General features: G+C 39.5%; 1 pseudogene; it reads left to right on the top strand.

The window, feature by feature from the left end:
* Positions 1-4,524: 4,524 nt before the first annotated feature.
* LOC139219607 (melanopsin-like) lies at positions 4,525-26,343 on the top strand (annotated as a pseudogene).
* The last annotated feature ends 1,094 nt before the right edge of the window (positions 26,344-27,437 follow it).

Genomic DNA, 27,437 nt, shown 5'->3' on the forward strand with positions numbered 1-27,437 from the left:
AAAAGATGTAGAAAGCTTTTGAATGTAGGCCTCAGAGACACAACACATTTTGATTGAAACACGAGTTCCAAAAACATGTCCAGATGCAGGCCACCACTAAACATCATGAGCCAGATTTTGGCTCACTTGTGTCAGACAGAAATGGCCCATTGCCCCCTTTAGTCCTCCTGCCTTGCACATGTCATGGCCATAAAAGCTTTTTTATTTCCCCATCTGATGGCTGTTCTCTTGGGGAGAATCAGACAAGAGAATCTTCCAGTCACTCTAGCAGCCTCCTCTTGCAGAGAAGCCCTTTCATTTTATATGAGGGACAACATAGTCTAGCAGCACAGTTTTGGAAGGCCTTGTCTCAGGTAAACAGTGCCAGGCTCTGGCATCCTGTCAACCTGATATGGCTGGTGGCTTCATCCTGACAGACTTTTTCCACGCCAAGCATTTTGACTTGTCATAGGATGATGGTCAGGTTCCAGATCCTCTGTGTTGTGCACACTGGCTCAATGACATGGCTAAGCACAACACTTAAAGAGGTCAGAAGTGTGCTCTGTTACATCTGTAGCCACACCCAGTGATGCCACAGTGTACCGACGCACATTGGAGTACACTTCTATATCAGTGCAACAAGCTGACAAGTTAAACCACTGGAGGCAAGCAAAAACACAATTTTCAGTGGGTGTTACATTTCTCTTTTAATAGGAATGAATTCACTATTAATGTGCTTTACTTATTTTACCAGTTCATCCAAATTTCACTGCCCTCCACGTTGGTCATTTGGCAAGCCTTGCAGTCATAGAACCAAGGTTACAATCAATAACCTCCATTATTTAGTCAGTGTCAGAGCTATGAGGGGGCACCAGGGGGCAGTCACATTTGTCATCTAAGACCAGCCAAATGAGCGCACAACGAGGCTAGCTCTGGACCAATTTGACGTTAAAGTGCTGAAATTGAATCAACCCTTTTTTTATATATCAACTGTGGTCATCAATTCAGAATGGGCATGCCAGCACCGGTAACTTTTACCATTATTAATAATTGTTAATTATCCCTTCAGGGGGAAAGCATTGGTCAGGATCTAATAGTAAATGACATTCTGTACTTTTCTAACCATCAGACGGATAAGCTGTAACAGAGATTACAAGTTTATCCAGTCAAATCTTTTGGATTAAAGCAGCAGAGTCCTGGGCTCCAACAAATCTCCCGGGGACTTTTTTTTATGTTACTGTATTTATTTTACAGCCCTAAACTCTGCGTACGAGGCGCTGCAAACATGTTCCACAACTCAGTGAAGTGAAACGTGTTGACTGTGGGTATTAGTCTGAAACATTACTAATATAATGAGCTCTGCAAGCGCACACACAACAGACAACAGACAGCCCGGTACCAATTTAACATTAAGGTGTCAGAACGCCGTCCTGGATCGTTCCGGCACACTTTAAACTCCGATGAGGTGCAACATACTCATTACTGGCATTTTATTTTGTATATGCCACATTACGAATCTTCGCTATATGACAACCAGAAACATTATATGTTGCCTTAAGTGTGTTTTTTTCCTAAAAATGTCTCCTGGGAAGGATAACAGTGAATGGTTTCACTTTCAGGTAACTCACCAGTAATTTGGTGCCCCCCTTCCTCGTGCCCCCCTCGGATAGTTGTTCTAGCATGAACAGTGTTTATAGTTACCATTAAATAAAAGCAATCAGCTGAGTCATGCTGCTGATATTTAATGTTTTCCTGTGTTAATATTTGTATTGTATATGTTTATGTATGTTTTACTGTGTTACAGTTTGCTGTCTCTGAATGTTGTTTGATAGACTCATCTGATTGTTTAGGTAGACACTTTGTTTATTGTGCTATATTCATCAACTCACTTGACCTGAAACTCATTAGATTTGAAGCTAATGATCATCATTCTAAACACTGAGCTGCTCCGTGGACGCTGTAGGACCCCAGGATGAAAAAGAACTTTATATAACCTGAACAGAAGTAAGAATGATGGAGGGAGGAAGGACGAGTGGGGTCATGCCACACAGAGTGGTATTGTTTGGCTTTTGTAATGCTTGTGTTGTTTGTACAATGCTACCGTTGTGTAAGTCCAGACCCAGATTTTGATCCTCTTAATATCAGCCAGAATTCCCTATCATGGGACCGGTTACTTTGTGAGGTCTTGCAGCTGCCAGAAGGGCGTGTTGCTTGCAAACACACACACACACACACACATGTGGATGCACGCTGTACACACGTCAAAATACACAACACCAATGCAGGAAGGATGTGTTTGTTTGTTAAAGGGTTCAGTGAGGCAGAAAGAGGATAGAAGTTAAACATTTAAACATGCAGCAAAACTAAACTCACATGCACTATGAGTATGTGTGTGTGTGTGTTTGTGTGGGGGTATTTGATGGCAGATATATTGCTGTAAGTAAATGTATGAGTTAGTATGGTGCTGTGAGAGAGGCAATAGTGCAGACAGAACGGTGACCTCGAGGTCAAGCCTGGAATAGGCCGAACGTACTCTTTTCAGCCAAGCTCCTTTCACTCACCTTTCCTCTAACTGATCACGTCTTCCTACAGGGCAACAAACGAAATCCCAGTTAAACTAGATCCGCTTTCTCTCCCAGAATTTCCTCATATCAATACTTAGCATTGGCATTGGAGGTGGGTTAACTTGATTGAGTTTAGGGGAGTTGTAGAAGCAGTTATGCTGTATTATGGAGCCTTAAACAGCATTAGAGAGCATTAGCAACATACTGTTGTTGAAATTAGATGGGACGTTACATAAACGGTAAAATAGGTTATGGGGGCAGTTAGTGTGTCTTCGTGTTTAAAACCAAATACAAGGCCAAAAGAAAACAGAGAGTGATGGAGTAAGATGAGTGAAGGGAGTTTAGAGAAGCATCATAAGACCTTGCCAGAAACAAACACTGGAGGATAGTCATGCTTAGATTTCACAACATCCTTTCTCCTGTGTTGTTGACAATTGGCCATTATTCCCAATATATCATTCAGCCTTTCTACTGTTTTCCCCATCCACACAGTAGAGCACTCACGGCCAAATGTGATCTTGGATGTGTTATTGTTCACCTAGGAGCTCTTAGACTACCGAACAAACATGTTCCTGCTACAGGTCTCTCTCTCTACAGTCTTTTTCAATGCTGTGTATGTGATCCTATCCTGTGTCAGTGCTAAATACATATTAGCATGAAGCTGTGCTTACATTAACATATTTTCTTCTAACTCACGAACAGAAGGAACTAGAGAAATATCTTTATTAGGGCCTATATTCTAATGATTTAATGATTTTATTTTTCATATGCACTAAAAACACAAACACCTCCACAGTATATGGCATGTAAAGACAGACTGAGACAAACCTCTGTAAGATCTGAAGAGCTGCAGTTCCATCTACTGTCTCTTTTCCACAGTGACCCGAGGAAACCGGTTTCACCTGTGGGCTGAATAAACGGAGCAACACAGAAACAGACAGGAGACCCCGAAAACACAAGGAGAAACTGGAGGCACAGCTGTGATTGTGACTAAAAAACCTTTAGTTAGTTAGTTTGATACTCTGTTTTAGCAATAAAGCTGGAAAATAACAGATTAAAACTGTAGTTAAATTTGAACAAGATGCAGGTGGAACAGCAGAGGCAGCGAACGTAATCAGTTACTTCTTTATGCCATGATTACCATGTCAGAAATACACTCACAGACATTGGGGAAATGAAGCGTGGTGTTTGTATTAAGAGCAGCGGATGCTGAGACGATTGGTCCACGACCCTGGAAGCAAACAAAACACAGCTGCATTAATTACATTTGTTTTTTTAACGCATCAAAATTTGTCAAAAATGTTTTGACAGCAGTAATCTCTCAGCTTCTAGATTTAAAGCAGCTATGCCCAATATTGTATTATTTTGATACAATATTGTATAAAAACAATACAAAAAAGATAAATAACTTTTAATCCATACATCACCTAGGGCCTTATCACTTCTTCTATCCTTCCTTATTGTGCATCAGGCACTCAAAAGCCAAATTCAATAATGACACAAGCTCCCATTGTCTGAGCCACGTCACTGCAATACAGTAAATATAGATTTTATGTGTTATTGCGTAAATGCAGAAGGGGTGAGCAATATAAGACCTCTGCAAGCTGAAAACTGGGTTCTCTGCCGATTCCAAAGAGGACAAAGAAGAAAGCACAAGCCAAGTGGGATCCTGTCCGGGACAGATTGTTTTGATCCTTCTTCACATGATAAGGTTTATTATTTTTTAGTCCTTGCTTGTCTGGTAGCAGAACAGAGCGCACAGAGAAACTGAAAATTTAAAGGTAAGGGAGAGGATCGGTACTGACGAGAGGAGAAACAGCCCCATTGATTCTTCGAAGAAGGCACAGGCCTACTGACACACTCAGAGAGGGAGAGAGAGAGAGAGGGAGAGAGGGAGAGAGAGAGCGCACCTATTTCCCACCCCTCCACAGCCCCTGTGCCACCACTAGCCCTGTCAGAGTGAGATTCAGCAGGGCGGCGATGATGACGGGCCACTTGGACTCATAGACCACCTCATCTCGACTCTACTCCTCTCAGGTCCACTTCTCTCTCTCACACACACATCCGCTTTCCACTACCAGCTGTGGACCGGGAATGGATTCAAGGCTGCTGATTGGATCGGGGATCCCCACGCCGGATCCTACCGCCCGGGAACCCTGGAACATCAGCTCCATCAGTCCTCACCGGCTCATGGAGCTGTCTCCAGTCGCTACAGCTGTAAGTGTCCTGCACCTACGTGTTTGTATGTGTGTATGTGTGTGTGCGTGTGTTTTGTTTTTTGGCAGCTTGAGGAAACACCCCGCGGTGTGACTGGAGAGCTTCTGTGCGCCGCACGGATGCGTAACCGCGGTGAGATCCGACCCAGAGCAGCTGAATACCAGCTCACCACATCTGGCACAGAAACTGTCAGGTTCACATCTTTTTGTTGTTTTCACGCCTCCACCTGATCATTCATAGAATTTGAGGCAAAGGGTATGAGGGAGGCGTGAGTGAGAGAGGCGTTGAATGAATGAATCACACCATCCTCTCTCTCCCGCGCTTCTGCGCTCCGTTCATTCAGCACAGGACCTGAATGAAGGAGTGAGTGCAGCGTAAATTTTGAGCGTTTCTTCAGCTGGCACTGTTGTAGAAAATGGTTGTAATTAGATGACACCTCTGTGGGTGAAGTTCGCATTACTTTTTTTTCCCCAAAAAAATTGTTTTGTTACACTGCTGCTTGTGTCTGCACAGTTGTGGCTTTTGTGACCTGGTGTTACACTAAACATTGTTTGTCTAGACGCATTTGATCTCAATTTGTGCCCTAATAATGCTTTATAGGCACAATAGTATAGTGATTCTCAACTTTGTTGGTGTCAAGAATCGCTCAAACTGATACACATTAGGCTGCAGACTCAGATTTGATAAGATGTGGGATCCCTTTCTGATAAGATTTAGATATTCCACACTGTTTATACTGTTGACAAGCAGATTAACAGTGAAGAATGTGAAACCAATGACTAGAATAACCATTCTTATATATTCTGTTATCTCTCTAACTTCAATGATAAAATGATAACGCGCAATTGTTCCCTATGTTTTTTTCTTGGGAATCCTAGAACCTCCTCAGGGACCCCATGGGGATCCCTGGACCCCAAGAGAACTATTAGACCAATTTATGTCCAAATCCTTTTTTACAACATGCAGGCTGCAGGTTAAATTCAGCTCACATCTTTATTTTCTGACAAGAGGGAATTCTGGCAGCATAAAAACCTAAAATCTGCATTGTGTACTTGCTACATGTTTGTAAGTTACATCCTTTACTTTAAAATTTAAAGGTGTGTAATGATGCCACCTCTTATATCACTCACGTCCCCTCTGCTGTCTCACTGACACATTTTCACTCCAGGAAACTCTGAGGCTTCTGGTCACTAGCGGGAAGAATGTGTTCAAGTCTCATGGATTAGTCAGACTACATCTCTCTCTGTCTGTGTGCCTGCGAGTGGGATTAGTTTACACATGGCCTTCAGGAAATTCTTTTATACACATGTGTAGACCAACACAATGGTGTATCCACCTCTGTACAGCACGTAAAATATGGAGCATAAAAAGAAAAAGTCCACGCTTTAGCTTCTCGCCGGGAGCTCAGGCACTGACTCTGACTTGGGGAAGAAACAGCTGTTTTAACATCATACTGAGAAACACATGGCTGCACGGCTATGGTAAATGTAGTTCAACAAGTGTGAATGGATCAGTTTGGACTTTGAAGTTCAGACCTGCAGGCTTCAGTCTCTGTAGCTTTTGTTGTCTGGCCTTCATGGTGGGAGTGCTGAGAAAGCTGATACTGGAGGAGAGCCTGAGGCCAGCTTCTGCTGAGACAGATGGGATCTTCTGCTCAGCTATAAGTGTGGTTTTCATTTAAAAACTCCTTGAAAACTTTTCTCTCCAGAGCCCTCTGTTGCTTCTACCTCTTCCTCCTCTTTACTTTTTCTCTCTTAATCATCTATCGAATCTTCAATCTCCAGATCATTTCAAAAATGTCGATGTGTATGCATGCATAGATATACCGGGTATGTGGATTCTAAAAAGAGACAGTGGCAGTCAGTGTGTGTGTGTGGTCCTTTGTGACCATGTCTTCTGATCTGTAGTTGATTTCAAGCATTAGCTGGGAAAAACTAATTAGTTTGCCCCTGAAGTTGCAAATAACCATTTATCTGCTGACATACTGATTAAGAACTTGCTTGTGACGTGCGGCAGATTCACTGTGATAGTTAGTTGTGCAGTTAGTGGAGCATTAAAAAAAAAAAATTCTAACATTAGCATTCAGTAGGATACGACATGATAAAAATTAAGTTAATCAAATACTGAATTAATTTGTAAGACCTTGAGGCTTTCATTTGTCGGCTGTGAGCCAAAGATTAGCCTATATCCTAATAAGCAATTAGTTTTAATTCTTGTAAGAGCAGTATTTACATTCCATCAGTGTTTATCTTAGAGCTGCACAGTATGGTGCAAATCAACGCTGTGATATAAAGAAGAATATCTACATATAACCAATATTTACTTTCATCAGCATTTGGGAAATATATCCAGAATCACATAATACTTTTCAGCGCAGTTAACTGTGTTCCATTGCTCTGCATTTACATCAGACAAAACTCTTTATTCACGTGAAATAAAACGCATCATTTTTAACGACAATGTATTTTATACAATGTTATGTTAGACAGCAGAATCATGTAGAACACTGTAATTATAAATCATTATCATATGCTTCTACCGAGAGATAATAATCAGTAAGGAATGGATGGCACAAAAGCAAAGAAATACCTGATAAGATTTATGGAATGACTTTGTCGGAGGTGTGTGGTTAAACTGTCTGCTGACTAGAAAGTACTAGATACCCATCAGCCAATCAGAATCTAGAATCCTCAGTGCCCATACTGCACTACTGACTGATCACCTATAGCCTATAGTAGTTATATACAAGTGAAGCTCTTCATTTACTGTTACGGCTCCATCACCAAGCCACATTGTTCCTTGGCTCTCTGTTGTAATGTGATGCCTGAGTGACTGCAGGCCTGTTTCTAATGAAAATACATTTCTTTACTGTACATGAACCATTGCACTGATTGTGAGCATGATAATAGTATCACTGAAGCCCGTCAGCCACATTTATTAAATTAGTCTTGGCTGTTCCGGAGCGTTGTAGCTTTTCTACATTGTGTTTGCACACAAATTCATCTGTGTTGTCAGCGTTCAAACACATGTTCAGCACACAACTTTGTTTGTATTCACGTTCACGTGTGTGCATTTAAACTCAGACTTGTTTCCAACCATTGCTGTTTAATTCTTCGACTCTCTTTTCTACCCTTAATCTTCGTTTTCTTTCTCTCTCAGTTTGTTTGTCTTTGTCATGATACCATTTCCATTTATATCATTTGTTCTCCACTGATGAAGGAAATTCATCAGCGGGGAGCAGAAACTCTGGCAACTTGGTTTTAGTACTAACTCAAAGATGGGGGGTATAGAGAGATATATTTCCATGTCCATCTCTAAGTCCCACACAAACATACCACAGAGGAGAAGTCTACGCTATGCTGCACGCACTGTGCCTCTCCTTCTTCATCACCTATGTGATCGGCATTAATCAGACCCTGAGCCACTGCAGCTTTGAGAGAAAGCAAGAGGATGGAAAGGAGCGATAGTGAGATTTAGCAAACAGAGGAACAGACGTGAACGCGGGAATTAATAAGAACTGGGAATGATGAAAAAGAGATCCAGCAGGGAGAGTGGCAGCGATGTGAAAAGGAGAAACCGGGCTGAGGAGGAAATGAAGCAGGCAGGGAGGGAGACCTTGAGTGTGATCCACCACATCACGATGACAGCGTCAGACAGGAGCTACGTTTGTTTACATTCCACACACACACACACACACACACACACACACACACACACACACACACACACACACACCACATCTGCATTTCACCTTCCCTCACTGCACTTGTCCCCTCTTTCACTTCCCCATGACCTTTTCATTCAACCACTCCATCACTTTTCACTATGCCATTCAAATGTCCTCTTTTCAGTAACAGGAGCTTGTGACTCTGCAGATAAGTAGGACTGCTGAAACAGATGTTGGACGCTCAAGCACATGCATATAAGCAGTCTCACACAAATACAGACAAAGACACACACACACGCACACACACACACACGTACTTAAATATGCCAGTCGGGATTAATGAAAGGAAATGTGTGCGTTTAAGTTGAACACTGGGGCGGCTAAGATTCAGCTTAGTGGAAGTGGTCCTGGTGTGTGTTTTTGTGTGCGTCCATCTGCTTGATAGAAAAACAGCGAAAGACAAAGGGAAAGAGTTAATGCACAGGAGCTTGTCATGACATCTGAAATGTATTCTCAGGTGGAGCTGTGTGCTCTGAGTTGGAGCAGCTTCTCAGACACAAAATGCTGAAGTGAAGTGAAAACAACATATTGACAAAAAGTCCAGTTATGAAAAACAGCGTTGTGTTTTTTGATTTGAATGATTCTGGGCCATTCTGTGTGAGTACTTTCACTTTTAATATGTATACTTTTACGTATATTTTGGTGCTAATACATATTTACTTTTAGTAAATTTGAATGCAGGACTTTTATTTGTAACAAGAGTATTTCTAAAGGGTGACATAGCTACTTTTAGTTAGATATTAGTACATTGTTCACCATTGTATGTGTGCTGGAAATACAAGGTCTCAGGTGTAAAGTTCAACAGTTGAGTCAAATTTTTGCTTGTTGAATTCAGAAGGTGACAAAAAGAGAAGAAAACAGAAACACAGAAGGAATGGTTAGCTGGCCTGTTTTCCTTAAAAGGTCCCGATATCCTCTATTTTATTAGACAGTATATATATTCTGAGGTTGACAATCATGTTTTTTTACTGTGTGCAAAGTGCAAAGTAGCACTATGTAGTATTTTTTTATTGTGGTGTTGCATCTTCTATCTATCTATTACCTAACTATGTCTTCCTTTATAGTTTATAGTTTCTCTCTGCTCATGATGAGTCATTTTATTTGTGTAAATGTGTCTTTTCACACCCTGTCATTTACAGATAGTGTAATTGGCAGTAAACTAATGTAAGCTGTGCCAGAGGCATCGCAGATGTTCTTTGTCGCTGACAAAGGCCCATAGAGGTCAATGTCTTCAATACTGGAGGATGAATCGTGGATAGATGCTTTCATTTTCTCTCAGCTCTTGAAATAAGATGGGTTGCTCAGAGAGGGCACATATACACTGTAGGTCAAATAAAGTCACCTAATGTTTTAAAACATGTAGTACCCCTCCAATTCATATTTTACCCTTGTACCCTGATTATTATTCTAAAGATCATTATAATTTGAAAGAAGTGTATTTGTGTACTGTACTGGGCTCCAGACTAAGGGGATTTTCTGTCAGCCCAGGGATTTATTGTACAGTTACTAACATACTTAAGTGAATAAGTACCCACTAAACCATTAATCAAGTACAGTTCCACACATTGAATAAAACTTCTATCATATTTCATTGCTGGTTTGTTCTAGCCAGTGTCGGCTACAATCTCTCAATCTTCTAAACCCCTTATGGAAGTTTTTATAACAACATACTAACTTATCATGTTATAATGAGGAAACTTTGTGTCAATGAGCTATGCAGATTTCATGAAATAACAAGAACGTTTTGTTGTTGCAAAATAATGATATGTTGTTATTACAGACATGTTTCTTGTAAGAATTGAATAATTTGGCATCCAGCAATGTCATATTAACATCAAAAATATTTTGTTATAATGTAAAAAGGATGTTGTTCTTTTTATTTATTTGAATTATGGCCTGATTATTGTCATGAGTACTAAGACGGTAATTATTTATTTCTTATTTAATTTTATATTTTACTTTTAATTGTGGGTAAAATTATCCTCCATACTTCCCCAGGCCTGTGAATCGTTTAGTGCCATTCAGGCTCCTAGCTATCTAATATCCTTCTGCAGTGAAATCATGATTTGATTTCATGATTTTGATATCGCAAATTATTATTAATCATCATTGATCCATTCCTGTTTTCCTATCACTAGGCTTCCATGGTTCCAAGCCACCCATTTCCAACGGTAGACGTCCCAGACCATGCTCACTACACCATTGGTGTTGTCATCCTGGCTGTGGGCATCACAGGCATGCTGGGAAACTTCCTGGTCATGTATGCTTTCTGCAGGTACTTTTTTTCACTTAGGCATCGGGTTTCACATCACCTTCTGTCAATAAGCTTGTTCTGCACCTTTTATTATTATCTATGATAATAACATATGTGATAATGAGGTGCATGATTTATTTATTGTCCAATGTTATTGACAATGTTTCAACAGCTCTGTGTGTATGTGTGTGTGTGTGTGCAGGAGCCAGAGCTTGCGGACACCATCCAACATTTTCATAATTAACCTGGCAGTCACAGACTTCCTCATGTGTCTTACTCAGACACCCATCTTCTTCATCACCAGCATGCACAAGCGATGGATCTTTGGAAAAAAAGGTAACACACAATTAACATTTCACCTTTACTAAATAAGATTTTACACTTGAATTACATTTAAAAATGCAGCACAGATGCCAAAATTCAACAACAACCAAAATACAGACTGATGGTGGTATCTGCATGCTTTTACATAATGCAGACAGGCTCACACACTCGCAATTAAAATTTATGAACGCGCACTTTAAATTCCATAGGGTCCTGTATGGTTTCTCTACCCTTTTGAATGTGACCTACAATTCAATTAAAATTCTGTACTCACACACACACACACACACACACACACAGACCACACACACATGCATGCATACACACACACACCTGCCATCCTTTATCACACTTTTCTGCTAGAATGTAAAAAGCAGCATCAAACGCTTAGTCTGCAGAATCCAAATTCCATCGATCACAAAGAGCAAGCAAGAATGCATGTCGGTAGTGCGTTTTACATGTCTGCATTTGGAGGGGGGGTTCGTATAATACATCAGCATGCAACCTACTGGGAACATAGATAGAGAGGTGGTAAAAGAGGCTCCACACTCCGCTGATCAAACACTGATAGTCGGAGCACTGTGTTTTCCTTCAGGAGTTGTCCTGACCTTGATGAAGAATCGCTGTCAGATCTGGAGTCTCAATGGTGGTTACTGCAAGAGGACTCTCACCCATTTGTTATTTTTTTCCTTCTGCGAATCCTATTGAAAAGACAGAGACAGAGAGAGATGTAGATAATGAGAGAGATTGAGGTGTACACTGAAATCACCAATTGTGCCTTGCCTTTTATTTGTATTTATCTTTCCCGTTTTATTAGAATTCATAGAAATTCCTCACGCGCTCTTCAATGATGGGGATTTATAGTGGCAGGGTGGCTCTAGGGAGGGGAATGTCGGTAGGTAAGTTGGATAAGCTGTCAGTCTGTTGATCAAAGGCTTTGTTCTAGAGGGAACAACCTCAACAATTATTGGGTTGAAACAAACAATCCAATCCAAACTTTCAGCTTTTTTTAAATCAGCTTCAGCACAGTTTTTTTTTAGCCAAAATAGAAACTGCACATAAAAACTAGTGTATGGAAACAAATTCATTGATTTATTAATTAATGCTCCCTAAGAGACTTGTTCCTAATGACTCATTGCAGGACTATTTCTGAGATGTTTTGATGTTTTACATACACTTGTTAACTTGACTTGACCACAATGGTAACCTCTCTGTTGGACAAAATGCCTCAGGACTTTTAAATAATGTTCGTCTCTGGAGAACATCTGCTGTTCCTTGGAAGCCAATCTGGACTTCGTTAGTTTTAGTGATTTAACAGGGCTGTCAAACACACACAGACAGCGGAGACGGTGGACTAACAGGCATTGTGATACATATTAAATTTCCTGAGTGGTATTTGTTTGAGTTTCTTCATACAGGCGACACACTTCAGATTTTGTCTTGTGCTCTCATGTAATGACTTAGCGCTGTGACTATATGATGTGTGACAGGTCAGTGGTAATCACACACACTGCGCCTGAAGGGATATCAGCTGATAACGTGATGATTGAGTTTGTATTTTGTCACTGTGTGTGTGTGTGTGTGTGTGTGTGGGGGGGGGGGGTGGATCAGATCTCTTCATACATTGGAATTGAACCGACACCACTGTGCATTGTGTGACCACATTGCATGTGCTATAACCATTAAGCTACAGAGGCACTCCTGCTCAATATTAGTTAAATATTTAAACACTAATACTGTATGCTGTTTGTACATGCCACACTTTCTGTACCCACCCCACCATCCAACATTTTCTACAATCAGCCATCTATCTGTCTTTTATCATGCTGCTACTCACCTTATCTGTCCTTCACCTTAGGCTCCTCTCCCCTGTATCTCCCTCATTTCTCCTTCATTTACCTTCCAATTCCCCCCATTATCTCTTCCCTACTTTCTTCATGCTGTGAGCTCTCATGTTTTTCCCCTTTTTCCCATCTTATTCCCTAAAATTACACTATAATACTTGTTGCTATAGCAACAATTATAATAAATGCTGAGTATGATCAACTGTAATATGACAAAAGTATGTGTCTGGGAAATACAATTTGAAGATGTTCAATAAGTCTCTGAGCAACCTTGGCTGATAACTCAGAGGTGTGAACAGGCTGTGTAAATGTGGAATATATAATACAGTGGTATGTAAGACGTGTTCTTGGAACACACTGATTGTAACACAGAAAATCACACCACAAAGCAGATAGGATGAAAATTTAGTTATGAAATATATGGACATTGATATGGCCGGCTTGTTAGCAAACAGTTGCTTATACATCCAGCAGTTATAAAGTAGCATTATCATTCATTGGGAGTCAGACTTCAGGTGAATGTAAGTCTAATATTTACTCTTGTTTTGGCTCTGTTTTTGGTCTCCACCAAACTCCTGAAGGAAATATCTCTTTAGCTGCTAAATACTCCATCCTATGCCCACCAGTTATTTGTTAACTTGTTGACCATGTCTGTCTGCTGTTTGGTGCTGAGCAAGTATTGTACGCTGGGTTTTTAAGAATTTCTCAGTGAAAATAAACAATCTCATCCCAAACAATCTCATGAGAGTGGTGAGAGTGAACCAAAACAACAAAGTTTTGGTCCAGACAGCTAAACAGTACAGTGCTTAGTATTAACACAGTCTTTATTTCCGTTAACAATTATTAGCTTTACCTCTTGTACAGACACATGTTTCTCTCTGTTGTCACACACTCCTGATATCTCTGTGTGACTACGGTAGCCTGTTGCATACAAGTAAATATACACTGAGATGAAACTCAATATGAAGCTCTATAAAGCTACAAAATCAGCTTTATCTTTATCTTTATCAAGATATCAGTAACATGTTCTCCTTCCTCTCTACTACCCCCCCCAGGTTGTGAATTGTATGCCTTCTGTGGAGCACTGTTTGGTATCTGCAGTATGATGACATTAATGGTGATTGCGGTGGACCGGTATGTGGTGATCACCAGGCCTCTGGCCTCCCTGGGGGTGATGTCTCGCAGGAAAGCCTTGAACATCGTGGCTGGTGCCTGGGTCTACTCAGTGGGTTGGAGCTTGCCCCCATTCTTCGGCTGGAGTGAGTAATACTGCGTTTACAGAGCTGGGGGTGGACTCATTATTGATCAGCATGATTCCTCTGTGGGACTCATTTTGTTGAACTCTGTCCTAGCACATCTCTCACACTGCTTTTATTTGTGTCAGCATGTCAAATTCCTGCTGAACATTGTATTACTATGTCAAAAAGATCAGATTATGCCTTTTGTCAGCATGCCAAATACATTTAATGCAAAATCAGTTATCAGAAGACAGGTCGCTCCATGCTTATCCTCTAGTTGATGCTACAACAACCCAAGAGTAAATGATTATATGGTTGTGAAGTCATGCTGTCCTATTGGCTTTTCTCTTCCTTTTGTTGTATGATTTCTGAAATAAGATTGTATGTTGCTGTCAGTGTCTATTAGGTTAGCATAACTCTGTTCCACTACTCCTCCCTCACATTGAACTCAAACTGCTGTCACAGTCAAACCTTGTACCTTCATCACTTTTATTGGCTGTAGATCTTCAATAGGGTGGGTCATAACTAATATAAGCCTGTCAGAGGGCACATGGCAGACAGGTGGTCATTAAATCCCCTAGACCTAACACTAAATCATTTTACCAGTGTAACCTGTGCTGTCATGTGCCAAGATGCTGCGCATACTTAACTTTTGGAATAAAATAACAGGAAACAGCTTAGTTCTTCTCAAAACAAGACATCAAGACATCTTTACTGCTTTCCAAACAAGACATAAATTATGAGAGGACAAATGAGCAAAACAAAACACAGTAGGTATTTGGAATTGTGATAAATTACTATCACACACATATTCACCTAATTGCATATAATTTAGACATTCAAGAGAATGTGTAACTGAGCATCAGCTGCATAAAAATTCATCAGTGTTGTGTCTGCATATAATGTAACAGCATGTAAACAGAGAACATTAAAGGACCAAGTCCAAAGCCTTGAGGAACTTCACAAGTCCCATTTAAAGATGAACCCAAGATAACAATACAATAGTAGATACACAAGTGGCTATACAAGTACTGCAACCAAATGTGATTGTATTCTTTGCATGGACGTTTTCTACATTTTACAGACTCTTACTCTGTAAAGTACTTAAATTTATGCACAGCCAATTGTACCATTTTTTTTTTTACCTTAAATGAAAGAGGGTCTGCTTCCAACAGTACTTTCAAAGAATAGACAAATTGGGCCTCAAGTTTAGAAAGTCGGACAGTTTTAAACAGAACCTGCACGAGTTTAGGACACATACCCTGGTATCCCCGTCAAAGTTCTGCCACCCTGCATCAACTCCTTTTCCACTAAAAATTCTCTTGGGGTTTGGAGCCCCTACCACCACAACAACTTAACACAACCTGTAATAAAGGTGACTTATGGCTTCCTTCCGTGTCTGCAGAATAGGAGAGAAACTGTTTTTCAAAGTCTGCTGTTATTTGATATTCAGAAATATGTTGTGTTTGTGTGGTTAGTTGTGTTCTAGTGTACAAATGAAGACACAGGAGTGTCTCTTTGTGTGTGTGTGTGTGTGTGTGTGTGTGTGTGTGTTGTTCCTTGTGGACTTTATGTGAAATGACGGATGCAGTCCCATATAGAAAAGGTTTGTGGTGTGCATAACAAACATTACAAGTGTTAGTTTTCACAGCGGAAACAACCAGAGAGACCTCCAACTGCTTTCTCTGATGGATTTTGCACGTGTGCCTCTGAGGTCCAATAGTCATTTATTAAAACCTGAGCTTGGCAGGTAGTGTTACATAGGCTGTAAGAGAACTTTGTATACGTTTCTACAACACAGTCTTAGTCAATTGATAAGCTGTAGGTGCAAGTATAGCAATGTTGGTTGTTCTGATGATCCATTACTTTGGTTTAGTGACATATCTCAACAACTATTGAATACACTGCGATTTATGCAATGGTAGCACAGCTAGCACAGCTATAGAGAGCTAAGTCTTTCACTGTCAGACTAGTTTGTCAAAAATGTCATTACAAGTGTCACCAAGTGGCACAAGATGTGTCATGCTTCATTTTAACATTTAGCAAAAAAAATAGATGATGATATTGAATGTCTTTAGTATCTTAGTAGTTTGACTTGTTGTGTGAGTTGGTTAAAACTTAGTAGAGCAGTCAGGTAAATTTAGACGTATTGAGATCGAAATCAGATAAGTAGAACAATACAACCTACAGGTATATCGTATGTAGAATTTACAATCGACAAACATAATAAAGCCTGAGGTATAATGTGAAATTAAACTCCATCTACACATTAGCACCTTAAGTTGTGTTGTGAAAGGTGTGTTCAAGGCATTTCAGATAGGGAATAAGGAGGACGTTGTGCAGAAACTGGCAATTGTCAGATTTCATGGTGTGAGAAGCAACCACTAAAGTGTGTATGTATTCCCATAGGTGCCTACGTCCCAGAGGGTCTGATGACGTCTTGTTCCTGGGATTACATGACGTTCACCCCTTCTGTCCGCTCCTACACCATGCTGCTCTTTACCTTTGTCTTCTTCATCCCTCTCTTCATCATTATTTTCAGCTACTGCTGCATCTTCAGAGCCATCAGACACACAACGCGGTTGGTACATGTACAGGCACATATCATGTTTAATCATGTTTCGATCTTGTTCACCAATGCAACACACACTAAATGCATTGATGAAGACATGGATGCCAGAGTTGGTGCTGTGTATGTTGATGATGATGTCTTGTTGATTAAGTATGTCACTGGCTGTTTTCTATTGATTTTCACTGATGTCTCGCTGAAAGCTAATACTGTCTGTAATACTGACAACGTAGGATTAACTTAACCATCAAAATAAATGAACTGAAATGAACAATAAAATAGATCTTATCTAAACTTGCAAATTACATTGACACCAAAGCAAAAAAATAGGGTTTCATAACTATAGAGAATGTGTCTGTGTTTGACAGAGCTATAACGAAGATCAACTCTGAGGGAGCCAGAGACTCTGCAAAGAGGTTCCATAAGATTAGGAGTGAATGGAAGATGGCCAAGATTGCACTCATCGTCATCCTGCTATTTGTCATCTCATGGGCCCCTTACTCCTGTGCGGCCCTCACTGCATTCGCTGGGTAGGTGTGTATGTGTCTGAGCTTTGTCAACGACTGCTAAAGAGTCTGGTCAAAACATCGTTATAAGAACTGAAAATCAGTGAAACACTATATTTTGGGAGCAATTGGTATATATAATACATACAGCAGCACTAATAGTTTAGAGTTAAATATGTTATCAAAGCTTCCCAGGCCAAAGGTCATCCATCTGTGACTCCATTTCAACCATTGAGGGGTTGTGGTGGCAGCAGGTTTAGCAAGGCTATAGATAAAGGGGAGAAAATCCAGTGGTTATTTATTCTAAAGACAGATAAACATTTACTTCATGTTCAGTCTGAATGTAGGACTGCCTGAAATTATCTCAAGAAGTGGTACAGTGGCATCAACTGAAAATACAAGCTGCCTGGAAGGTGGGACATTAATCCTGATTCAGAAACATTTAGAGTAAATGGTTGTACAGTTGATTGATTTGGCTAAAAAGTCTCGTAGGAGCAATGAGGATTCTGGGAGAGCTAATCCATATTATAACAAACAAACACATAAATATAGAATCATACAACAAATCTCGGTTAAAGCAGCCGTAGTTACTCTTTCTATAATAACACTGCATGAATCTACAGCTCCTCTCAGCTTTGCAGAGCATTGTAATAAGTTTTATTGCATTGGCAGCTGTTTTGAGTGAAAGGCTGTAAAAACTCACAGTACACTTTCTGCTTAGCACCAAACAGCAGACAACAGCAGCAAGCAGCTATTGTTATGTGAATATAGTGCTAAAGAGCCAGATATTTCCCTCTGGAGTTGGTAGTAGTGACCAAAAATGGAGCGAAAAGCAAGTGAATATTGGGCTTACATTCGTCAGGTGGCCAGAAAAACAACTCCAGATGAATGCTAATGTAACTCTGCTAGATGTCTAAAGAGACAACTGTTAGCTAACATGTTCACCATACCAGCTTCATGGGGTGATAATACATCAGTGTTGTGTTCACAGCTTGTTTCCGCTGCCTGTAAGTCTCCAAAAAATCCCTATTGTCCCCATTATTCTGGATCATCCAGACCTCACTGTAGATTTCAGAGGGGCAATTAATCTGATAGAAAGTAGCTCAAATGAAAACGGCATGTTTTGAACACTGCAGTTGTAATCCCATTCACATCCACTATTTGTTTTGGCAAATAAACCAAAATTATCTATAGGTACATAAGAAATGTGTTTTGTCATTTCAGTGGAACAACACGTAAAAATGTACAAAACTGCTTTTACAGACCTTAAAGTTTTTATGAGACATTATCATTGCTTCCTTAAAAACGTGATATATTTCCTTAGTTGCTAATTATGGAGCAAAAGGAAGTTTGTTTTTAAAGGTTGATTGTTAAAAAAAAAGTGACTTTATTCATTGCACATTATACCTACGACTCCAACATGAAGTCAGTAAAAATACCCTTTTTTCAGTTCAAGTGCACATTTAAGGGATTTTTAAACAATAACATGAATGTGCCATTAAGTGTGTATCTCACTCTTGTCTCTACGCTATTCTTCTACAAAGGAACGCACCCACCACTGCCCTTGTCACATGAATGTGTCTCATTTCCTTCTTTCATTTTTCTTCCTCTTGCCAACATCTGTCCGTGCTACCCCCCCTCTTGTCTTTCTCAGGTACGCTGAACTGTTGACTCCATATATGAATTCTGTTCCTGCTGTGATCGCCAAAGCATCTGCGATCTATAACCCCATCATATATGCCATAACACACCCGAAATACAGGTAGGATTCACACTCGAATGATGAGTTTCATTAACAGCAGATTAAATGAATGCTGAATTTAACTTTTAAGAAGTTGTACACAATACAGCTATTTTATTTAACTACATAGCATATTAGGAAGAGATATTGAGAAAAATAAACTAACCAATAAAGAAAAATTAAAGTAAATATGAAACAATCAATTGTGATGGTATCAGTGAGTGATTTAAAATCAAAAACAGGCAGATTTTGAGGTAGCTCGGTAAAGTTTTATGTGTTTTTACTTGGGTTTTCCCTGAGGTTGTTACATGCTTTGACATGTTTTGCTGCTTCCATGGCATTTCCACTTTCCAGTAAATATTGAATTTTATTACGGTCTGTATTGAATTCTTCGGATTGCACTTTCTCTACTTGGTAATAGAGCTTGGCTCGCTTTTGCTGTGTTGCCAGGTTTGACTGTGTCCACCAGTCTCAATAGGTTGAGGTGACAGTCCATTTTCAATTAATGTCTTTTAGTTTTGCCTCACTTGCTATGGGCCATATATTTACTACACACTCAAGCTCTGTACGGGGAAATGACTACAGGTACTTCTGCAAAAACCTGTCGCATATGATGATATTGGTAGGTTGATGTAGCTCAAAACATTTTATCACCAGCTTCTTTTCCAAAGGCAAAGTATGAAACTGATTTTAGCTAATTGCCTAAATGATTATAGTTTTAAATTTCCCTCATCAGCACAGGTTGACTGTTACACTACCTATGCACTCACTGGTAAGCTAAGAAACACAACACGCACACACAAGAGCCATGGGGCCAACAAAACCAGGCCCCTCTGGCAGTTATAAATCCAGCCCACGTTGTCTGAGGACCCTGCTGAGGCTGTCCACTGTTAACATAGATTTATTCTTAACACTAAGGGCTATGGCAGTCTCACTGTGGACTCAGCTATGCATTCGCTAATTGACACTACTACAACACTAGATGATGTATTGTGCGTGATCAGGCTGTATTGTGTCCAGCCATGTGCAGCAATGTTGATGATAGCCCACATTGTAACTGTATTTTAGTTTGTTCATTCACTTTGTGATATAAAGTGACGGTAGGAGAGCGGGAAGGAGATGACTATTGCCGTGCAATCAAAATATTTCTTTCACTCACTTTTGAAAAGTGAAGTAGAAAAGGGCTATACTAAATGTGTGTTGCTGACAGGCAGCAGATTACTGAGCCTTTTTTTTCGACTTGCTTCACGTTGTGTTCACTATCAACAGTCTCAGCTTGTAGGAGAAAATATAGGCAGCTCGATCACAGTTCTTATGAGCTCCACATGGTATCTCTGTAGCTGCCAGAACCCCAGCATAGAATACAATAGAATAGAGTAGAGTATGAATCTCCCTGCAGAGTGATGTGTCGCTGACTCAGTACAATAAATACAATGTACATGTATATATAAAGTACATGTAATTACATTTTTGAGTAGGTGCACTCTCGTCTACAGGGTATATGGCATTTAAGTGTGTTAGCTCAGGAGTTATGCCACAACCCTTTAATGCACAACTATAAACCAGCTCTAGGCAGCACAGAGGTATGTAATACCTGGGGCTGTAATGTATTTATAGAATTTGATTGCTCTTTTTAAAATCTTAATTAAAAGGTGAAATTTGTCTGATTCAGCTCAACACCCAGGGATGTCAAGAGGCCTCGCGCTTCACTATCATATTAGAATTTATTCAATTATATATTACAATATTTCTCTTTATCTCTTTCTCTCAGGTCGGCACTAAGCAAGTATATTCCCTACCTTGGGGTATTGCTGTGCATCACTGGAGGAGACCGTCTCTCCAGCAGCAGTTTCCAATCCACCCGCCGATCAACCCTCACCAGCCAATCAGAGAGCAAAAGCCACAGCAAGCCCCGCAACTCCTCCTTGTCTGAGAGCGAATCAGTGAGTGTATCTCATATCTAATATGGTATGTCTCTGTCTTGCACTTTCTATGACAAATGCTCTGAGTTACGAGTTGCTGATTTTAGTCTTGTGTGTCTGTGATTTTGTCATCGTGTTGTCTCAGGCCTGCTTTTCAGACACAGAGGAGGACTCGTCTCGGACGCCTGTCTGTCGACAGTTGTCCAGTGATGTAAAACAGGTGCGCCATGCCAGCCAGAGGTCAAAGGTGAGAGGTTACAATACAGGAGAGTTTGAGAGAACCGTTGGTCACAACCCAACTGACACAGCCATATGTCCCCTCTCTCAGATCACAGTGAGTATCAACACTTGGCTTATAGCAACATAATGTTACTTACTTTAATATGCACTGGTGTGTATTAAACTGCAAATGTATGCAATCTGAAAGTCATACATATCATCTTTATGTACCTACATCTGTAAGTATGCGATAGGTGTCATCAGGGTGAGATAGAGTGTCATCCAGTTTAACTCAGTTTAACTTTCTCACGTTAGTTTTGTGATGTTTTTGATGGGAGGCTTTGCTTCTGTTTTGGCATTATGTCAAAACTGATTTTAATCCTCTCCTTCCAGATTTGGGGAGTGATGTCATGTTGTTTTGGAGTTCTGTTAAAGCCAATAGACGTCATGTTTATGTTCGGTATTTCGTGGCAACCTTATAACTCTATAAGGTCATGCTAGTTGTAGCCCTCTTAAAATCCAGACTCCTTGCGGATATGAGGCGGATTCTTTAGCGTGTAATCCGATCTCGTCATGTTGCTTTGAGCCTGTAAATGTATGATTTTGTGATTCCCATGTTTCAGTATCACTTGAAATGTTGCTTTGGGGTCTGGTTCAAACTCTAAACTGCCCGTTTATATTTTTGATGAGTCTATGTTTACATATTTGAAATTTTTATTATTGAATTAAGGTTCCAGAAAGAATACAGTAGCCTCCAGACTAGCATGGCTTTTACATGATTTTCTAATTGCCTCTACCATCTCCTAGACTGGAATAAGATAATCACCTGACATTAGGCTAAATGCTTTCACTTAAAATCCTTATGTGTATAACTTTTGAATGATCTCTGCACCTACAAAAATTCTCTCAAAGTTAAAATTATGCTATCATAAAGTCTGTAAAATAAATAAAAACATGCCAGTTCAAGTGAAAATTGCCACAGTCTTCATGTTGTGTGGTTTGCACCCCTCTCAGTGTCCTTGAATTGGATATACTGGAGGATATCAGCATTTATTGCTGTCAGGCACCTTGTATTTTCTGTGTTGTAACAGTAGTGGTCACTAAAGTCAGCTCCACATCCTGAAAATTCAGATTTTACAAGCTGGAGTTTTGAACTTATGGCCATGATAACATTTTACATCAGAGTTTCTTTGCTAATATCTGGGTACATGGGGGCATCAGTCAACAAAGTTTTGCAAAACACAGTTTAGCTCTTATGGACTATGAAGATTCTAATTCATAAACCAGGTTATGGTATATTTAGGAAACACGGAAAGTTTGCAAATAAGTACATCATAGTGAAAATGTGTACTGTTCTCTATATTACACCTCCCCCTCTCTATCACACACAGCTTTTCACTCCACCGTCCAGTGTGGCCATTCGGGTCAGGTATTAACACCTTCGCTTCATTGAGCAAACCGTCCCTTTTTAAGCATGTCCTGAAATCCTTTCTCAGGCAGTGTAAAACCCATCCACACCTTGAGTCACGTGACTGATTGAAATAAGCATTGTAACACCTATTGAGGCTCGGTAAAGCACTTTTTATCTGCATGGTGCTTCATGGCGAATGTTTTCTAAGCATCATGCTGTCAGGCCAATGGAAAGTGACAGGTCATTCTATGTGGGGCATCTCAATATATGGAGCATTTCCGTCCTACTATAATCATCTTAGTTCACAGAAAAAACACAAATAACCAACATGTACACACATATGCAAACACACACATACAAGCTCAGTGCCATTCAAGTCAGGTTCACTGAGGACTCCATTACAGAGGGTCCAAAGACTAATCCAATAATCTGGGAGTTTCAGACTTAATCCACAGCCTGCATGATGCAGCCCCACGTTTCAACATACTGCACTTGTTGGCAGCTGAGGATGGCTGATTGTCGAGGAGTGTCTGACCTCCAACTGCTTCCAGAGCATAACATACACACTTTTACCTGTGTATCTACTAATACTCTTGCAAACAATGTTGTTTTCAACCAGTGGTGTAAAATGTAGAGAAATGCATGAAAATGTTCTTTACTGACCAGTTTCTCCTTTTGATTTGTAATTATATTTTCTTCGTTTTTGTTCACCTAGTCTAACTGCTTTTATGTCATTTTTATTAGAATAGTGACATTTTTATTTCTTATCAGAAACTCCTTGCACATTGAGGGTATGTCTGAAGTACTTTGAATACTTTAAGACTTAAAGGAATAGTTTGACATTTTGAGGAATACGCCATGTCTGTACGCTAATTATAAAACTATAGGCAGCTACCAGTTATCTTAGCTTAGCATAAAGACTGGAAACAGGGGGGGGAAATGTAGTGACCTTTAGCCTGCCTCTGCCTTTGGCCAGATTTTATGCTAAGCTAAACTAGCAGCTCGCAGCAGGAAAGCGATCAAACATGTTTCCTTTAAGAATGCTTTTTGGGTTTAAAGAAAACCACTGCATTTTAGGTGCCTCCCTTTTCAGTGCTAATGCTTGTGCTCTTGCTATTGGCTCATGTGATTGTGTGTGGCATAAGCTGAGAACTATGGCAGGAAGCAACATGACACACTTTTCAGGTGCTCCTTTATCTGAAAAGTCCATGTTCAAATCCCAATTTTAAGCTGCTCTATATTTAAGTACCGGCTCAAATAGCACAAAAGGTCTTTTGATTACATCACTCATTGGCTGTGTTTATGTATGTACTGCCCAGACCGTGACAGAGCCTGAAGAGATCTCCATGTCGGACATCAATCTGCAGCCAGCCAGTCATCTGCCTGCTACTGTGAGTCCACCAATCATCTACCTCTCGCTGTGTGATGTAGATGTGGCATCTTTTATTATTTTTAACATTTCCCATGAAAAAATGAACCGATAGTGAATTTTTCCTAACCATTGTCTGCTTAGAAAAAGCTTGATTTATGTTAAGTGTCTGTCTCCATTGTTGTCCAGAAAATAGTAGAGCCTCCTTCCTGTAATGAACAGCCATGTGCTGTTGTCCTCTCAGCTCTTTGTACCACAAAGAAACATGTTTTTATTCATTTAGTGTATGTGTAGTGCAGGATGTTATGTTATTTTCAAAGTAAAGTACATCTTATGGCAGTGTATTGCTGTCACCATCGCAAAAAGAGGTATTTTCTTGTTATGCCTACAAACCAAATTATTCAGTTTTAATGAGCAAAGTTTCTTTTTCTTCAGATCTTTCTTGTTATTGCACAAAATCTACATATCTCATCTCTTTTTATGATGTATTGGTATGTTGTTTCAACAAGAAGAACATCCAGTTAATGCATACAGAGTAGTCTAGATCAGTCATATAATGTTTGATTTTGATCAACAGTGGAGTCCTAAGGTGCAGAATTAAACGCTAATTCAGTGTTTGTCTACACTGAAGCTTAATTGCTTTCAAGGTATTTGTTTATAGAGAAAAGCTGTACTATCTGTGCTTTCTGTTCTTTCCAGTTTCATTAATTTCCTACTGCTCTGATCAGTAGTAAATCTTGTGGAGAATCAAAAACATAGATTTTGCTCCTGCTTTTACACCCAAACCCCACATTTCTCAAACCAATGCAATTGTGCTGTCTGTCTTGGATCTATTTTCCACTGTCAATACAAAAGAGTGAAGTGATTATTGATTTTTTTTTTTTCTCACAGACAATTAATTACCATTTGACTGTTCTACAGAAATGAAAAGAATATTGTTCAGAGAATCATGCAAGTTGAAATAAGCTCCTCTTGGAAAAAGGACTTATTTTAAAAAAGAAATATTATTAAGACTGTAGGCAAAAAGTTTGTTTAGAAATTAGTTAAAAAATTTAAAAGTACAAGAAAAATTAACAATTAATTTCCCATTATCAGTTTAATGTTTATTTCTGTTGCTTTAGAGGAAAAAAAGACAGAAAAAATGTGATTAAATCATGAATTGTGACAATTCTGTACATGCTCAAATTTACTGCATTTATGTGTAAAAGTAAGTCCATTTTAAAGAACAGTTACAGGCTCTTTTTTTATTATCATTATATTTATTTGTGTACTTTTGACTACCTTGTCTTTGCTGTTCTGATAACATTGCACTCACCAAAGTGAGTGCTGAGATCTGGGAAAGTGACGACATCATCGAGTCCAACAATGGAAAAAAAGGACAAGCACTCAGACAGATTATAAAAAAAACAATAGTTTATCCTGATTCAACTGCTTTATGTGATGGTAAAAGTTAAAAAGTACACCTGAAATGTCTGTAATAAATCCTCAGTGTTCAGCGAAAACCAGTGTCTCCCACAACCTCAGATTTTAGCACCATCAAAGGAACATATTTATATTTTTAAAAATGAAATACACTTATTCACTTGTTAGTTTAGCTTAGCATAAATATAGGAAGTGGGGAAGAGTTAACTCACCAATTTGCAAGCTCTTTGATTAACATACTATATCTTGACTGAAAACTTTGGATAAAAATACAAAAATAAGACTGACATTGTAATAGAACAGAATCATCCTTTAAAAAAAAAAAAATCTACTCAGCTAGAGTACCTGGCTCCTCTAGCGGAGACCTATTGATCTCAGGGGGTCGACCGTGTGATACAGTCTCACTCTATCAAGGGCACTGTGGGAGAATCATTCATCAATCCAAAAAAATCAATGCCTTTGATCAGCTGTGACTCTTTCATGTCTGGTGCTGGCAGGTTAAGTGGAGGAGAGTTGTATTGATCGATTCCAAGCAGCACTTGATAAAGCTTCATTCTCTCCCTTAACCTCTTTTCTCACACACAAACATCGAGCCGCCTAGTCACAGTAAACATGTCGTGTCTCAGTCAGAATGCCTGAACATCTCTCTGTCCTCCTCCCTCTGCCTACACAGCTGGACAATGTGGTGGAGGAGTCAGAGCCAAGGACTGTGCACAAGACGTCATCCGTCATTGTTACTTCTATATCCAGCCCCTCTCTAATGCATAGTCCCCCAAGTTTCCATGGCAACCTGAAATTGACCAAAACTTGCTGCCCAGTTGCCAAGGATCCCCTCAACATAACCAGGCTGGAGACAACAGCATTACCATGAACAAACTGGACACAAGTGCAACAACGGAGTGTAACCGTGTGCGTGTGTGTGTGTGTGTGTGTGTGTGTGTGTGTGTGTGTGTGTGTGTGGGAGTGTGTGTGTTTCCATGGGACTGTACCAGCATGCTGTTTGCTAGTTACAGTAACCACAGCATGCTCATATTCATTTTTTTGCACAACAAAGTAAATTTAAATAATGTGTGCGTATTTGCACATATATATATATGTTTTACTTTTTTTGACATATCATTGAGGTTGGAGATGGGTTACAAATCAGCCTTAAAAACACAATATGAAATGTTCTGTCTTCAGTTGGGTACTGATTAGATTTATATTGGTTCTTCGTTCAGATTCTTGTGTTAATATTTGAGTAGAAGACACCAAAATATGTTTTGTCTTAAATGACAATGCATTTTTTCTGATTATTGTTGAATACAAGTCTTCTTTATGTTGCCATACAGAAGTTGAATGTTTGAAGCGAGGTTTTCTTTTCTCAAGTTTGGTGCATTACCATAAGCTAATGACTATAACTGGAGACATCAACAATGCTGAAATTATTTTTGCACAGTGTTCAACAGCCATATTTTGAATGCTACATATGTTAATGCGTGCATAACTTGCGATATAGACAGATGTGCAGTAGATCCTTATTGGCCCATGCTTTCTGAAAACATGCCAATTCTCTATAGCCAACTCCACAACTTACTAATGTTTGTGTTTTTCTTCTTTTTTTTTTTTTTTTTACTATACTTGACAATGTGATAATATACTATGAATACTGATATTAAAGATGCATTAAGCAGGATCTATTAACATTGACTCGCTATCGATCCCACTGAGACTCAACATACCTACTTTGCAATTTTATGCAGATATAAGCCACTTTAAGCTTGTTGTTTTAGTTCTGAAAACTGAAATGAAAACTATGCTGCTTATTATAAAAAATTTTAGCACAAGCTAACTGTACATACATAATGCAAGACAGACATTTTTCTCCAGGAGCTGGTGGACAAAGCCAGAGCTAAATTTTCAGTGGATACTGGACGTACATTTAGCAGGAGGCTAGACAGAGAACTTTACTGGGATGCTCATGTTACTCTGTTTCCACTACATGTGTAAGGTTTGTTACCACCTGTGCTTCCCATATGTCAAATGTATTCAGACCGACCATATATACGTGTAAGAGGTGTAAGATTATTATTGTTTTGTTTATTTTTTGTGTATTATTTGAAAAACTGCATGGAAATCTGATGAAAGTTCA

The sequence above is a fragment of the Pempheris klunzingeri genome, chromosome 20 (assembly GCF_042242105.1).
Source record: "Pempheris klunzingeri isolate RE-2024b chromosome 20, fPemKlu1.hap1, whole genome shotgun sequence".
Classification (NCBI taxonomy): domain Eukaryota; kingdom Metazoa; phylum Chordata; class Actinopteri; order Acropomatiformes; family Pempheridae; genus Pempheris; species Pempheris klunzingeri.